Source organism: Gorilla gorilla, chromosome 4 (assembly GCF_029281585.2).
Source record: "Gorilla gorilla gorilla isolate KB3781 chromosome 4, NHGRI_mGorGor1-v2.1_pri, whole genome shotgun sequence".
Lineage (NCBI taxonomy): Eukaryota > Metazoa > Chordata > Mammalia > Primates > Hominidae > Gorilla > Gorilla gorilla.
In genome coordinates this window covers 154,781,928-154,799,239 of record NC_073228.2, presented here as the reverse complement: position 1 = coordinate 154,799,239, position 17,312 = coordinate 154,781,928, and the positions used below count along the sequence as shown (strand labels likewise).

General features: G+C 36.6%; 1 pseudogene; it reads left to right on the top strand.

Moving 5' to 3' along the window:
- Window positions 1-4,175: 4,175 nt before the first annotated feature.
- LOC101138337 (zinc finger protein 300-like) lies at window positions 4,176-15,524 on the top strand (annotated as a pseudogene).
- The last annotated feature ends 1,788 nt before the right edge of the window (window positions 15,525-17,312 follow it).

Sequence of the window (17,312 nt, the reverse complement as noted above, 5' to 3'; positions counted from 1 at the left end):
TGATGTTACTATTGCGATTGCTTTGCAGTGCTACAAACCACACTTCATTGGTGAATTCTGCCAAACATTTAAAGAACACCAAGCCTTCTCAAACTTTTCCAAAAAGTTTAAGAGGAGGAAACACTTCCTAACTCATTCTATGAGGTATAGCATTACTCTGTTACCAAAGCCAAAGACACTATAAGAAAACTTGATATACTGCTGAAAGCTGGATTTGCTGTATACTGTAAGGGAAAGGAAAAATTTTTTGTTTACTGGAAGTACTTGTTTGTCTCATCCTGCACTTGTACAATTCAGTCTCCGTAAGTGCTTTCACATCCCCTTCTCTATTATGCCCAATCCTAAATTATTTTTTGCATACTGTGTAGTATGCTGTTTTAATTATTTACCTCCCTAATTGATTGTATGTATGTTTATAGCCGTCATTAAAATGTCTTTTCCTGGATGTCTGGATCATGCTGGCGTTGGTACTATAATCATACTTATTTTTATTGTCTGAACTCTTAGAAAACATTGTCATAATATTTACAATGTTAAAAATTAAACTAGCACAATAATTGGTACAAAGCAGCATAGTTAATCCAACTTAAACACTCCTGAATGCTTATGATGGCAATGCACTTAAGTCATACACTTAAATCCCAACATTCCAAAGTGACCCAACAATGGGTAATCCATTATTGTAAATTGCAAATTATGGTCGCCAACCTCAGGGATGGGGGTAAAATAGCAATAGGGCCTAGGAAAAGGCACAGAATCTATGCCATATTGACTTGACAATAATAACCGTCCCTTTCAGCCCTACTTTTTGGGCCACCTAGTGGGTTTTGTACCTTTCGTCATATTTTTCCCACTCATCCAGGGAAACTGGGACTTCTGAAGTCTCAGGGAGGGACTTCCCGGGACACAGCGGACTTTTGCTGCTAATCCTATAACAGTTGCAGGCAAAGAGGGACCGTTGGTCACCTTACGCAGTCTCCCTCTACATTCCATCAGCGTCCTCCTTTTCCCAGGCTCCCCACTTCCCTCTTTCTCCCCTCTCCTTTGTCGTCCCCTTGCCTCTGTCCCCAGTCTCTCACTCTTGGTCCCTTAGTTTCCCATTCTCTGTTCTTAGGTCTTGCGTCTTTTTGTCCCTTAGTCTTTCTCATTTCCGCACTTTCTCCTTTATTTTGTACGTCCATCTCCTCTTCCCTGTCTCAATTTTCCTCCTTTTTTTAAAGTTTGCCCCTGCAACTTATTACCGCGCAGTATTGTAATATCTCCCTCGGAGGGTTTCTTATCATTACTCTTAATAAAAGTTCAGTATTACTGTTATCCCCTCCCGAAGTGACCGTTCCCACCATGGTGGCCCCAGTCTCCCACAGAGGAAACGCCCGGGAGAAGAACGTACCATTTACAAACACGTTTAATTGGAATCGCCAACGAAAATATTGTACCATTCTAAATTCTTCGCCTTTCAACATAAGCATCCTTAAATGGAGGACAGCAGCACTCCAACTTCTTCTCCAATCCTGTGAAATCTGTCTGCAAAAGTGTGGACCTTACTGCTCGTGTAGTAGGCCTCCTTGCCGTCGTCTTCCCCTCCCTTCGCAGTCACTATGGTACAGTCCACATTCGGGCTCAGCACCTGGCGAATCCTCCGCTTGTACTGAGACGCCTGGGATCTCAAAATGGCGGCCCCATGCGGAAACAGCGTCTGGGAGCAGTCATGTTGCCTCCTGAACAAAGCCGCAGAAGATGAAGAATGGGCAAAATCGCCCCATACGGAACAGCGCAGCCTCGGGAGCCGGTTACCTGGCTCGCGAACAGGAAGCGGGAGAGTTCGCCAATATGGATGTGACAGCGGTTCCCATTAAGCGGTGATAGGATTTTTGGGACCTGATAATCAAGCTAGGGGTCAGCAGGGGGGTTATGGGTTGAGTCTGGGATTGGTATTGGGGCAGGGTTCCTTGGGGTTCAGTGACGAGGTCTGTGAGTTCAGTGATGGTTAGTGATGAGTGTTGGGAACATGTGGGGGTCATTAGCAGGGAGGGCTGTGTGATCTGTGGGTCAGGGATGGAGTGTCTGCGCCAAGTGATGGGGTGTACGTGTGGCCAGTGACTTATGGACCTGTATGACCGGTGCTATGATGGTGGTGGGGATGGATGTGTTCTGTGGGGTTTGTGATTTCTGGACCTGGCAATTCAGTGATTTTAAGGGCCAAGGGCTGTTAAAGTTAGTTCCAACTTATTAGAACAGGCCTCACTTTGCAATCTCTGCAGGTCACAGACTACTCTCAAGTTGAAAACCTTCAGAAGTTTTCTCAAACCACTTGTCCCCTCCATAACTTGTGCCTTCACAGAAGAAAACATCCTTCAAATAAATATCAAAACAAATATTAAGGGAATGGGATCATTATTGTCAATTCTTTCTAGCCCAAATAAACCAGGAATACCCTGTGGTTGAATAAGTTAGGAAGCTGAGTTAGGATGAATCAGTTCAGCCCTGTCGCCACAGGGAACTGTTGGGGTATGTATCATCAGTAAGAATGTGTTAGAAAGTATTTGCAGGATTTGGCTTTGTGTTAGGTGATTTTAGGGAGTGGTTAAGGAAGTGGGTCTTACTCTGGATTGAATGCTATTAGGAAACAGAGTAATTCAGTGATTTTTATTTTTTAAAAAATCTGGGAATTTCAATAAATTTTATTTAGAAGGAGGAAAGACTAGACTGAAGCTAATAAGTAAAAGTAATAGCTAAAGAAGTAGCAGACGGGAGGGGAGAGAGGGATGATTGGTATTTTGTGGACTGAACAATATTGGTGTTTTGTCATTACATGATGTCAGAGTAATCTTGTTTTTGTCTTGATCTATCCTGGTCACATAGCGGCCTTATGTGATGTTTATGTTCGTGTAATTGTTTATATTAAGTAAGAGAGTTGTGAGTGCCAGACAGGTTCTTAGATATCAGAGCATTCTAAGGCATATTCTCTTTCTTATTATGAAAGGTGTAGTTTCAGTCTTGCTTATTCGTAAGTTTACTGAAATAGTTTATGTTCTATTTAACAAATATTTATTGGACATCTGCTATTTACTCTATGGAGGGCTGGGTGTTCAGACGTTAACATGACTATTTGATTGTTTCCTTCCTGATTTATTTTGACAAACCCTGGGATAGCACAAATGAAACAATCTCTCTATCATGATATTCCCCCCTTGCTCTGAATGAGTTCAGCTCTGTCTGCATGATCTATCCCAGACTGAAAAGAGTTTACCAGCTAAGTACTTTCCTGCATTGTAGTATATTCCCATTTATTGTTCCAACCTGTCAGTAATTTTTTATACAGACAACTGCCTTGTTGAAAATCAGCAATAAAAATTTAAACCAAAGAAATCTTAAAATCAGCAATTTTAATCCACAAATATTTATTTATCAAGAGAATTTGCTGGTTTGGAGTAAAATATAAAAGAGCTTGTCTTACTCAGTTTGGGCTGCTGTAACAGAATGCCACAGATGGAGGACCTTAAACAGCAAACATTTATTTCTCACATTTCTGGAGGCAGAGAAGTTCAAGATCAAGGTGCCAGCAGGTCTAGTGTTTGCTGATAGCACTCTTCCTGTTTTGTAAACTTCTCATTGTATCCTCACAAGGCCAAGAGACAAATCATCTCTCTGATGTTTCCTGTTGTAAGGGCATTAATCCCATTTATGAGGGCTCTCATTTCATGACCTAATTACCTCCCAAAGACCCCACTTCCCAATACAATCACATTAGAATTGCAACATTTGAATTTTGGAGGGACATTCAGTCCATAACAGAGCTCTTAGAATTTTGTAGGCTGCTTTGGTTTAGGAAATAAGGGAATACACTCCTTAATTTTCCTCTTGGTCACTCCCATTCTTGTCTCCAGGGAACATCTGCAGTTAAATATATATTTCTCCATGATATCCATGATTATTGTCTTAAGATAGTTCTACAAATAGAAATTCAAATAGAATTGCTGGTTCAAAGGGGAACAATTAGGTGTTTGTAAGTCCACAGGAAACATATCTGCATTTATCTAATTAAAAATACACCTTGCCCTATGTGATCAAATTATACACCTAGTTCTGTATGATCATATCATAGTCACGAAAGGACTAAAGGTGGATACCTCCTTCACATGGTGTTTGCTATAAGGGTCAAACGACCTTCTCCCACAGGATGGCCTACTAGCTACCTGACTTCTGATGGTGGTTGTTTAGAGACTGGTGAATGTTAGTTCTGGCCCATAAAAACTCCATTCTTTCTTCCAGACCTGATTCCTCAGACCTCTGCCCTATCAGAAGGGAAGCAGAAAATGATCAGGTCTCAGGTGAGCTGCTTATTTTGTACTTGGTTACCATGCAATCAAATGGAAAAATACAGAAAGCTAAAAATTAGGATGAAGAAGATGTAGAGAGAACAAATGATAAAGATTTGGAAACAGCTTCTACGTAATATGCCAATTATGTGGTTTAAACCTTATAAAACCACTATTAGAGTACAAATATATATATATGTATATATGTATATCTATATATACATATAGATATGTATATGTATTTATATACATATAAAAGAGGTATTTATTTTTGGTTCACTCAACGATCATAACTTTAGTGTCTTCCTAAAAGAAATTCAAAGGCAATAGAAACAAATGCCTTCCAGGAACATAGGTTGTACAAGAAAAGGTAAGTCATCATGATTCATGGCTGTATAAAATTACATGTCAAATATAGTTATGTTTTAGGAGTTTGTGAAAATTATAGTTTGAAGAGATGTGGCAAAATTTAAGAAGGTATTTTTCAGAGCATGTAGCAGCTGCTCTGAATCATATCCTCAGTGTGGCTTAGGCAGAAGGAGGGCAAGAGCCTGTAGGAAGAAGGACTTCTACAAATCCTTAGTTAGGAATTAACATAACTTTTCTGATGGAAATTCGCTAGGCTTACTTGACTTCAGTCAGAGATATTTATTAGGGGGTAGTGGAATATAAGCTTGGATACACAGTGTGGATGATACACATAGTTAATGTTTTATTAGCCATACTATCTTAAGCCATTTGTATTGCTATAAAGGAGTGCCTGAGGCTGGGGAATGTATAAAAAAAAGAGGTTTATTTGTCTCATGGTTCCACAAGCCATACAAAACTTCCACTCATGGCAGAAGGTGAAGGGGAGCAGGCATTATATGGTGGGTTGGGGGGCTGGTGAGGGAGGTCCCAGGCTCTTGTTAACAATCGGTTCTTGAGGGAATTAATAAAGCAAGAACTCATTACTGCAAGGACAGCATCAGGCCCTTCATGAGGGATCCCCAAATGACCCAAATACCTCCCACTAAGTCCCACCTCTAATATTGATGATCAGATTTCAACATCAGATTTGGAGGAGACAGAGATTCAAGCTATATTACCCTGACATTTTTTGTTGTTATATACAGCTGAGACATAACTCACATGACATACAATTCACCCATTAAAAGTAAACAACTGAGTGATTTTTAGTATATTCATAGATATGTGCAACCATCACCATAGTCAATTTTAGGACACTTTCATCACCTCAAAAAGAAACCCTGTACCCTTTAGCTATCACCCCTCTATTCAATTTCTCCATAGCCCCAAGCAACCACTAATCTCTCTGTTTCAATAGATTTGCCTATTCTGGACATTTTATATAAAATGAGCCATATAATATGTGGTCTTTTTTGACTGGGTTCCTTTTCTAAACATGATATTTGCAAAGTTCATCCACAAGTATCAGTACTTCATTCCTTTTTTTGGCTGAATAATATCTCATTGTATGGATATATGACATTTTGTGTATCCATTCATCAGTTGATGGACATTTGGGTTATTTCCAGCATTTAGCTGTTATGAATGATGCAGCTGTAAACGTTCAACTAACTACAAGTTTTGATGTGGACATGTTTTATTTTTTCTTTGGTATATACCTAGGAGTGGAATTCCTAAGTTATATGGTGATTTTGTAGTTAACCATTTGAGGAATTGCCAGATGTTTTCCAAAAAGTGGCTGCTTTATTTTATATTTTCCTCCAGCAGGGTCTGAGGTTACCAGTTTCTCCTTTTGGACTCTAACTACAGTAATGGGTGTGAAGTGCTGTCTCGTTGTCTTGATTTGCAGTCCTCTGATGATGAGCATTTTTTCATGTGCTTATTAGTCATTTGTATACCTTCTTTGGAGAAATGTCTATTCAGATCCTTTGCCCATTTTTTATTCTAACTACAGTAATGGGTGTGAAGTGTGATCTTATCGCTATCTCTCTGATTTTCACACCAAAAGTATGAGCAACAAAAGAAAAGAATAGTCTTCAATAAATGGTGCTGAAATAACTGGATAGCTACATGCAAAAGAAGTTAGTTGGAACTTACACCATAGGTAAAAATTAACTTAAAATGGATCAAAGACTAAATGTAAGAGCTAAAGTTATAAAACTCTTAGGAAAAAAAAAAAACCCACAGGGATAAATCTTCATGACCTTGGATTTGGAAATGGATTCCTGGATTTGACACCAAAAGCATGAACAACAAAAGAAAAAATTTAAAAACTGGACTTCATCAAAATTATAAACTCTTGTGCTTCAAAGGACATTATTAAGAAAGTGAAAAGACAAGCCACAGAATGGGAGAAACTATTTGCAAATCACACATCTGATAAGGGACTTATACCTATTGCAAAAACCACAATTACTTTTGCACCAACCTAAAAGAATATAATGAACTTCCATTACTCAATAATAAAAGGCAAAGAATCCAATTCAAAAATGAGTAAAGGATCTGAATAGACATTTCTCCAAAGGTGTACAAATGACTAATAAGCACATGAAAAGATGCTCATCATCAGAGAACTGCAAATCCAGACAACAACGAGATGGCACTTCACACCCATTAGTGTAGAGTCCATTTTGAGTTATTTTTTGCATATAAAGTTCCAACTTCCTTTTTTTGCATGTAGCTATCCAGTTATTTCAGCACCACTGATTGAAGACTGTTCTTTTCTTTTGTTGTTCATACTTTTGGTGTCAAATCTAAGAATCCATTTCCAAATCCAAGGTCATGAAGATTTACCCCTGTGGGGTTTTTTTTCCTAAGAGTTTTATAATTTCAGCTCTTACATTTAGTCTTTGATCCATTTTAATTTTTGCATATGGTGTAAAGTTCCAACTTCCTTCTTTTGCATGAAGCTATCCAGTTACTTCAGCACCATTTATTGAAGACTATTCCTTTCCCATTTAGGAGTCTTGGTACCCTTGTCAAAAGTCAATTGACCATAAATTTAAGGTTTTATTTTTGGATTCTTAATAATATTCTATTCATCTATTTATGTATCCTTATGCCAGTACCATACTCTCTTGATTATTGTGTTCATAGTAAGTTTTCAAACTGAGAAGTGTCATTTCTCCAACTGTGTTCTTTTTCAAGATTATTTTGACTAGGGCTCCTTGCAATTCCATATGAATTTTAGAATCAGTGTATCAGTTCTACAAATAAACTCCTTTGGGTTCTCATAGGGATTGCATTGCACTTACAGATCTGTTTGAGGAGTTTTACCATCTTAATATTAAGTCTTTTGACCCATGAATGCAAAATGTTTTGCCATTTATTTAGAACTTTAGTTCCTCCAATAATGTTTTATAGTTTTCAGAGTATAAGTTGTGTTATTCTATTTGATGTTATTGTAAATGGAATTGTTTCCTTAATTTCATTTTCAGATTGCTCATGGCAAGAATATGGAAATACAGTTGATTTTTGTATATTGGTCTGGTATCTTGACCCTTACTAAACTCACTTATTAGTTCTAATTTTTTCTTAGTTGATCCCTTAGGATTTTCTGTATAAAGATTTTGTCATCTACAGATAAAGACAGTTTTAAATATTTCTGTCCATATTGGATGCTTTTTAATTTTTTTCTTGGTTAGAACCTCCAGTACAATGTTAAATAGAATAGTGAAAATGGACATCCTTGCCTTGTTCTTAATCATGTGGGGAGACAACTAGTGTTTCATCGTTAAGTATGATACTAGCTGTAGGTTCTTCCTAGATGCCCTTTATCAGTTTGAGGAAGTTTTCTTCTACTCCTAGTTTGTTGAGTGCTTTTATCATGAAAATGTGTTGGATTTTGACAAATGCATTTTCTGCTTTTATTAAGATGCTCTATTTATATAGTGTTTTATTGATTTGTAATCAATTGGGGGAGAGTAAACTAACTTTATATTCCTAGACAAATCTCACTTGGTCATGGTGTATAATTATTTTTATATGTTGCTGGATTTCTTTGCTAGTTATGTAGGGGGTCTGCAAGACCACCATTGGTTTGATGATTTGCTAGGAGGACTCATAGAACCCAGAAAAGCTGTTATACTCATGGAATGCCTTATTACAGTGATAGAGTTTACTAGTCTTAAGTCTGGACTTTTGTTCATGGGAAGATTTTTATTTGCTAAGTTTCTTTCCTTGATATAAATCTATTCAGATTATCTACTTGTTCTTGAGTCAGCTTTGGTAATTTGTGTCTTTCAAGGAATTTTAAAATTTCATCTAAATTGTCAAAGTCATTGACATAAACTTTTTCATAATATTCTTTTATTGGTCATTTATGTTTGTAGCATCTTTAGATGTCTTTAATCCCTGATATTGCTACTTTATGTCTTCTCTCTTTTTCTTCACCAGTAGCTAAAATATATCAATTTCATTAATTTTTAAAAATAATTAGGTTTTGATTTCACTAATTTTTATCTATTGTTTGTCTGTTTTTTATTTCATTGATTTCCATTCTGACCTTGATGTTTTTTCCTTTCTACTTACTTTGGGTTTAATTTGCTCTTTTTTTCCCCCTAGCTTTTTAAGTTCAAAGCTTAATCAATGATTTGAAACCTTTTTGTTGGCTAATATAAGCATTTAAATAGAGGTAGTCCTCGTTTTGTGTGGTAATGGGGAACCATAAAAATGACTATTGAAGCTGAAACTTTGCAAAGTAATCTTCATAATCAGTGGGAAAAATTACAATGGTTTTGTGACCATTAAGAATTTTTTCCAAAACTTTAAAAGCTGTTTTACTGTTTGTTATAAATATATAGGAAATGAAAACACAGTAAAACTAATATTTATTTATTACCCTGAAATTTAAAACATTGGCAGCATTTTGAATGTGTTTTTTTTTTCCCCAAAAAACTTGTGAAGAGTAGTTTTAACAGTGTTTGCCATCTTCTTGTATAACTTATGATATGGAATGAGCATGTTTTCTATACCTAGGTGAATTGTCATAATCCTTTCTAAGTTTGGATCCATTCCAACATTTTATCCTTTGTGCTTACAATATTGTGAAATATGTCCAGGAGTTTATGTGAAGATTTTTTTTTACGACATCACTTTCTTTGCACTACCTTTGTCCTTGTCATCACAACCAGTTTTTATATTTATAGTAAGTCAATAAGTTTGCTTTTACTCAATTCCTCTAGCTTTGTATCTAAAGTCTCTTGAATGGCAGCAGTGTCGACATTTCCAGTCAGCCATCTTCTACTCAAAAACAATATTGTTAATGTTGTTTCCTTGCTGAATTTTTATCTTTGTTGTCAAATTCACTCTTCTAATTATAAGTTTTTGTAAAATTTCATGTGGGCTTATCACTGGGAGACAACCAGGGAACATAAACTACACACTTTGCTCTCTGTGAGCATACTGGATGACAGATGTGCAACTAATAATCATTGACAGACTTTGAAATAAGTGAAATGACTGGTCACTGATCATGATGTATATCTGTTGCATACATAATGATTTGTAGACTGAAGAGCTAGCAGTATAGTTGGTACTCCATGCCATTATTCACAGATACTATATTGAAGTTTGAACTGTGTTGCTGGCAGACTGGCATTATTTAGCTAACCTGTGGTAACTGAAATTGCTGCATGTCAGAATTCTGCAAAGTAAGGACTACCTGTATCTATATATTTTTTTCTCTAAGCACTGCTTTAGTTTTATCTCACAAATTTTGACATTTTGTGTTCTTATATTAATTAAATTCAAGTTACTTTCTAATTCCTCTTTTGACTTTCTCATTGACACATAGGTTATTTTATAAGTGTGTTTAATTTTCTAATATTTGGGGGGACTTCTGAGATGTCTTTTTATTATTTATTTCTAATTAATTCCATTATGGTTGGTTAATATACTCTGAATGATTTCCATTCTTATAAAATCATTGCAATGTGTTTTCAGGTCAAGAATACAGTCTATTCTGATGAATATCCATGTGTCCTTGAAGTGAAAGTGTATTTTGTTATTAGATGGGTGTTTATAGATGTTGATTAGATCAGATTGGTTGATACTTATTGTTGTTTTGTCTACTTTTAAAATAAATAATTGTTAAGAGGAGTATTAAAATCACTAGCTGTAATTGTTAATTTGTCTTATTTTTTCTTTTATTTTTCTCAGTTTTAGTTTTATGTATTGTGGGGCTATTTCTATAGGTGATATACATTTATCATTGTTACATCTTTTTGCTGTAGTAATCCTTTGGCAGCATCATTTGAAATGTACTTTTCCTTCTAATAATATTTGTTGTCTTAAAGTGTATATTTTGTGATACTAACACAGCTACTCCAACTCTAAAACACAATTTGTGTGGTAACTTTTCCTATCCTTTCATTTTCAAGCTTTTAAAGTGAATGTCTTTTAGACAACATATAGTTGGTTCTTACTGTTTTATCCAGTCTACAATTTCTGTCTTTTGATTGGAGTATTATTGCATTCCCAGTTAATTTCATTATTGATTGGATTTGTCCTTTCCATTTTACTACTGGTTTAATTTGATTTTTGGCCTCTTTTTCTTTTATTGTTTTCTTTTAAAGAAATACTTTTTAGTATATTAATTCCTCTGTTAAATTTTTAGCTGTAGTTCTGTGTTTATCTGGAAATGTCTTTTGTTTTTTGTGTGTGAGGAGAATGTTTTTCTAGGGATTACAATATGATATTTGGCCTCTTACAACCTACTTCAAGTTAATGCTGCTTTTTTTTTCTTGGAAAAAATATAGAAATTTTGCACTAGCATAGCTCCATTCCCTACCCCTCTTGACCCTCCTGTACTCCTTTGTCCTTTGTGGTCATATATATTTGTCATAAATTCAACAATACAGTGTTATATTTGCTTTTGAAAGTCTTTTAACAAAATTAGAAGAAAAGAGAAAAAAGTGTTTACATTCAATTTACCTACTGTGTTAGTCCATTTTCTGCTGTTATAACAGACTGGGAAATTTACAATGAACAGAAATGTATTTGGCTCATGATTCTGGAGCCTGGGAATTCCAGGAACATGGCTGTGACATCTGGGTGAGAGCCTTCATGCTGCATGGCAGAAGGCAGAATAGCAACAGAATGTATCAGAGTAAAAGGAAGGGAGCTGAATTCATACTGTTATCATGAACCGCCTCTCACAAAAACTAACCCACTCCTGTGACAACATTAAAGCATTCATGAGGGCAGAGCTCTCATGACATAATCACCTCTTGAAGGTCCCAACTCTCAACACTGTTGCATTGGGAATTAAGTTTCCAACACATGAACTGTGAGGGGCATTCAAACTGTAGCACCTGCATATTTAAAAAAATGTAAAATCCTGTGTATTTGAGATACCATTGATATTCAGCTAGATGGTAGATCTGTTCTCCTGGCAACATATTTTTGTTTATCTGAAATGCCTTCATTTTGCCATCATTTTTAAGGGAGATTTTCATTGAATATAGTATTCTTGGTTGACAAGTTGTTTTCCTTCGACACTTTTAATATGTTATTCCAGTGTTTTCTGGCCTCTATTTTTTGTTCTTGAAAAATCAACTGAGGCCAGGCACGGTGGCTCATGCCTGTAATCCTAGCACTTTGGGAGGCCAAGGCAGGTGGATCACAAGGTCAGGAGTTCGAGACCAGCCTGGCCAAGATGGTGAAACCCCATCTCTACTAAAAATACAAACATTAGCCAGGCGCAGTGGCAGGCATGTGTAATCCCAGCTACTCAGGAGGCTGAGGCAGGAGAATCACTTGAAACCAGGAGGCGCAGGTTCCAGTGAGGCAAGATCATGCCACTGCATTCTAGCCTGGGCAACAGAGCAAGACTCCATCTCAAAAAAAAAAAAAGAAAAGTCAACTGACAATTCTATTATTCTCCTATGTATGAGGTGTTATTTTCCTCTTGCTGCTTTCAAGATTTTCTTTGTCTTTATTTTTCAGTAGCTTAATTGTTATGTGTCTAGGTATCCTACCTGTGGTTTATTCAGTTTCTTGGATTTGTAAGTTACTGTTTTCTAGCCAATTTGGTAATATCTCAGACATTTTTTCAAATATGTTTTCCACCTTTTTCCTACACATGTGCTGAAATGCTTAATATTGTTTCCCAGATCTCTGATGTTATGCTTAATTTTCTTAAAATTTTTTTTCATTTTGCCCTCTGGATTGGATAATTTCTAGTGGTCTTCAAGTTTACTGATTCTGATTTTCTCATCTACTTTTTCAAATCTACCAAGGAGCTTATCTGATGGAATTTTCATTTTAACCTTAGAATTTCCATTTGGTTCTTTTCTCTTTAAATTTATTTTTAAGTTTACATAAAATGAAGTGTACTCTTTCTTTAAATTTTGACAATGGCATAGATTCATTTAGCTACCATCACAATCATAATATAGACCAGTTCCATTGCTCTTAAAATTTTGTTTACTACCACTCTTTATTGTTATATACTTTTTTCTTCTTTGAAAGTATCTAGTTCTTTACTAATCCTTTAGTATGGTTTTCTTTAGTTATTTTAATATATTTACAGTAGCTTCTTTGAAGTCTTTGCTAAATCGAACATCTGTGCCCACTTGGAGCATTTCTATTGACTTTCTTCCTGAGTATGGGTTACAGTTTTCTGCTTCTTTACATGTCTAGTAACTTTAGGTTGAAAACTGTACATTGGAGATAATTTGTTGTAGTATTCTGGACTCTTCTTGTTCTTCTGACAGTGGAGGTTTTATTTTACAGATAATTTATTCAGAATCAAACTATGACATCTCTTTTCCCGATGGTGTGCTATTGCTGATGTCTCTGCTTATTTTTTTATATATTTATTTTATTTTTAAAATCCTGGCCCCCAGTGGACTCCCCTGCCCCTGCATAAAATAGAGATGAACTAGTGATTTGGACAGAGGTTATATTAGACATCAAAAGCCAGTAAAGCTTCCACACATTGACACCTAAATTGTGCATGGATTAGAACACTTCAAAGGTATAGCAAGTTTGCAAGTCTTTCTAGATTTTCAATCATTGCTTGACTCTCTAGAGTCTTCTTGCAGAAACGTTTTAGCAACCTGGTGGGGATATATGAAGAGTTTGTTACTTCAGATTTGTTTTTTGTTTGTTTGTTTTTTTGTTTACAAAGAGACAGGTCTCACTATGTTGCCCAGGCTGGTCCCAAACTTGTAGCTCAAATGATCCTCCTGCCTCTACCTTCCAACGTGCTGGAATTTCAGGTCATGTGTCCAGCCTATTATTTCAGTTTTTTAATGACTCTGTTGCTTCCAGTTTCTCCTTGTTAAATATTTAGCCACTCTACTATAGTGTCAAACTGGGTTTCTCACCTCTGTTTTTAATGCAACATGAACTACGGGTGATAGTTGCAGAAAACCTAGGAAAGAATGCCATAACTTTACTTTCTTACCCAATGAAATAACAGTTTTTGATTAATAAACATTTTACAATTTGTGGCCTGTCTTTCTAATTTCTCATTGCTCTGATTTGGTTGTTTTAAAAATCATTTTATTTCATATTATATTTGTTTTTTGAGTAGAGGACTAAATCTTTATTATATCTGTTTTATTTTATTTTTTTTCAGACAGAGAGAGTAGACTTGACACCCCTCAACTGGATATATTTAAAGATGTTTTCTTCCATGAGGAGACACTGGAAAGTATTACAGGGGGTCGTTCATTGTACTCCATTTTAAAAGTCTGGCAAGGTGATGACCAGCTGGAGAGAGATCAGGAAAACTGAGACAAATTTGTCAGGCAAGTCGTAGTCATCAACAACAAAAGAATATCTGAAGAGTCAGGTCATCCATATAATATATTTGGAAAAATATTTCATGACTGCACAGACCTAGATACTTCAAAACAAAGATGGTGTAAGTGTGATTCATTTGAAAAGACCTTGAAACCAAATATTAACCTAGTGAGTTATAATAGGAATTTTGCAAGAACAAACATTGATGAGAATTTTAGATGTGGGAAAACACCTAGCTACAGTTCTTGCTCTTCTAAGCATGAAAAAATTCATAATGGAATGATACACTGTGAAGCTACTCATTGTTGAAAGATTCTTAGCAATAAACAATCTCTTATTCATTATGTGAATGTTGAAACTGGGGAGAAGACCTATGTATGTGTTGAATGTGGAAAATCCTTTCTCAAGAAGTCACAGATTATTATACATCAAAGAATTCATACTGGAGAGAAACCTTATGATTGTGGTGCATGTGGAAAAGCCTTCAGTGAGAAGTCACACCTTATTGCACATCAGAGAACTCATACTGGGGAGAAACCTTATGATTGTTCTGAATGTGGAAAAGGCTTTTCTCAGATATCATCCCTCATTATACATCAGAGAGTTCACTCTGGGGAAAAACCATATGAATGTAGTGAATGTGAGAAAGCCTTCTCCCAGAAATCACCCCTCATTATACATCAGAGAATACATACTGGGGAAAAGCCCTATGAATGTAGAGAGTGTGGGAAAGCCTTTTCCCAGAGTCACAGCTGATTATACATCACAGAGCTCATACTGGAGAGAAGCCATGTAAGTGTACTGAATGTGGGAAAGCATTCTGTTTTATACATAAAAGAATTCACACTGGTGAGAAACCCTACAAATGTGCTCAATGTGAGGAAGCCTTCAGCAGGAAGTCAGAACTCATTATACATCAGATAATTCATATTGGGGAGAAACCGTATGAATGTACAGAATGTGGGAAAACATTCTCTCGCAAGTCACAACTCATCATACATCAGAGAACCTACACTGGAGAGAAACCCTATAAATGTACCAAATGTGGAAAATCCTTCTGTCAGCAGTCACATCTCATTGGACATCAAGAATTCACACGGGAGAAAAACCTTATGTACTGAATGTGGGAAAGCCTTCTCTCAGAAGTCTCACCTCCCAGGGCATTGGTGAATTCATACAGGAGAGAAACCTTACCTATGTGCTGAATGTGGAAAGGCCTTTTCTCAGAAGTCAGACCTTGTTGTACGTCAGATAATTCATACTGGAAAGAAACCTGATCGATGTACTGTATGTGGGAAGGCCTTCATCCAGAAGTCCCAACTCACTGTACATCAGAGAATTCATACACTAATGAAATCATAAGAATGGTCTGAACACAGAAAAGCCTTCAGGGTCAGTTCAAGCCTTAATAGATAGTGCAACAACCAACAGATTTGATGATTTTGGGGACTACATCTTTGTTGATAAAATTTTACAAGTGAAGTCATGTTCCTAATGTATTTAATTCTTTATCAAAGATAATAGAGAAGTCAATACGTAAATGATGGGCATTTTCAGTATGGCATATAAAAGTTTTTAAATTGAGAAATGAATGATTAGCATAACAGAACAAATTGCATGTACATCTCTTTTGAAGTTATGTGCTCCTGATTATACTACATAACAAGAATCAGATATGTGTAAGATTGTTAATGTTAGCCTAGTATAATTTTGGTTATGCAGTTCTTCACTATAGAGGACATCAAGAAAGTCTGCATTTGAAAATGCCAATATCTAGAAATTGTATTTGAGGGAAGGGACTTGCCATGCACTCCTAAAGGTATATGTAAAATTTTTCTTGTAGAAAGAGACACTCATTTATAAATATTCCATGCCAGGTAAGGATGACACATAAGTAATTTCCAGTTGGTGAAACTTCAACAGACATGAGGGGGAAAACCTATCACAAGGTTCCTATCTATGTAGAATTTAGACAAACAAGGGGGAGGGAGGACGGGCTAAGTATTCTAGTTATCTTTCAAGAGAAAGTCTTTCAGGAGTGGATGTCTCACTGTTCTGGTCTACCCCTGAAAAGAACCTGTTCTGAGAAATACAAATGACATCAATCAGGCCCTTATTTGAGGTGAAAGGCAATGATGGAGAGACTGATAGTGTAACCAGAAATTCTAAAGAATCTGCAAAAACAATTATAGGGTTATATATTAGCAACAAGCAAATGGAAAACTCAAAGATCCAATACCAAAATGAATTGGGATGTGATTAGTTCTCCGGCCATAAACAATTTCCCACCATGGTAGCAGTTTGCAAAAACAAAAGTAGGATCCTGATATTGCTAGCCAAGTTACAGATCGGTTCCATCACCACAAGGATCCCTCATATAGCCCTTTCATAGCCACACTCTATCTGTCCCTCAGCACCTGATCCCTAGTGACCACTAATCTTCATTTCTACAATTGTGTCATTTAAAGAATGTACTATAAATGGAATCATATGGTATGTGATCTTTGAATACAGCTTTTCTTACTCAGCATTATTCCCTGGAGATTCATCCAATTTGTTGTATGTATTGGTAATTTTCTCCTGGAGTGATGTCAGCAAGATGACAGAATAGAAATTCTCTGGCTCTAATCTCCCTCACAGAAATCAAGTAGCAACTATCCATAGACAAACATATCTTTGTAAATATCCCAGAGCAAAGGAGTAAGTTTGAGGTGCCACTTGGATTGCAGAACTGAAAAAATCTGAAGGTTAAAAAGAATGGTTTCAGCCGGGCGTGGTGGCTCACACCTGTAATCTCAACACTGGGAGGCTGAGGCGGGCGGATCACCTGAGGTCGGGAGTTCGAGACCAGCCTGGCCAACATGGAGAAACCCCGTCTCTACTAAAAATACAAAATTAGCTGGGTGTGATGGCAGGTGCCTGTAATCCCAGCTACTCGGGAGGCTGAGGCAGGAGAACCGCTTGAACCCAGAAGGCAGACATTGCGGTGAGCCGAGATTGCACCATTGCATTCCAGCCTGGACAACAAGAGTGAAACTTTGTCTCAGAAAAAAAAAGAAGAATGGTTTCACTTTAGTGGTGTCACCCCTCCCTCACTTTGGCACAGCACCACACAAAGAGGATTCCCCAGGACCTATGGTTTCTACAGTGGGAAAAAAAATTGAAGATGAATATTTTGCTTCCCCACCATTCTGGGACCCATTACAGGATGCCAGACCTTATCTTGCCCCAAACAGAACATTGAGGATATCAGCAGGGATAGACCACCTG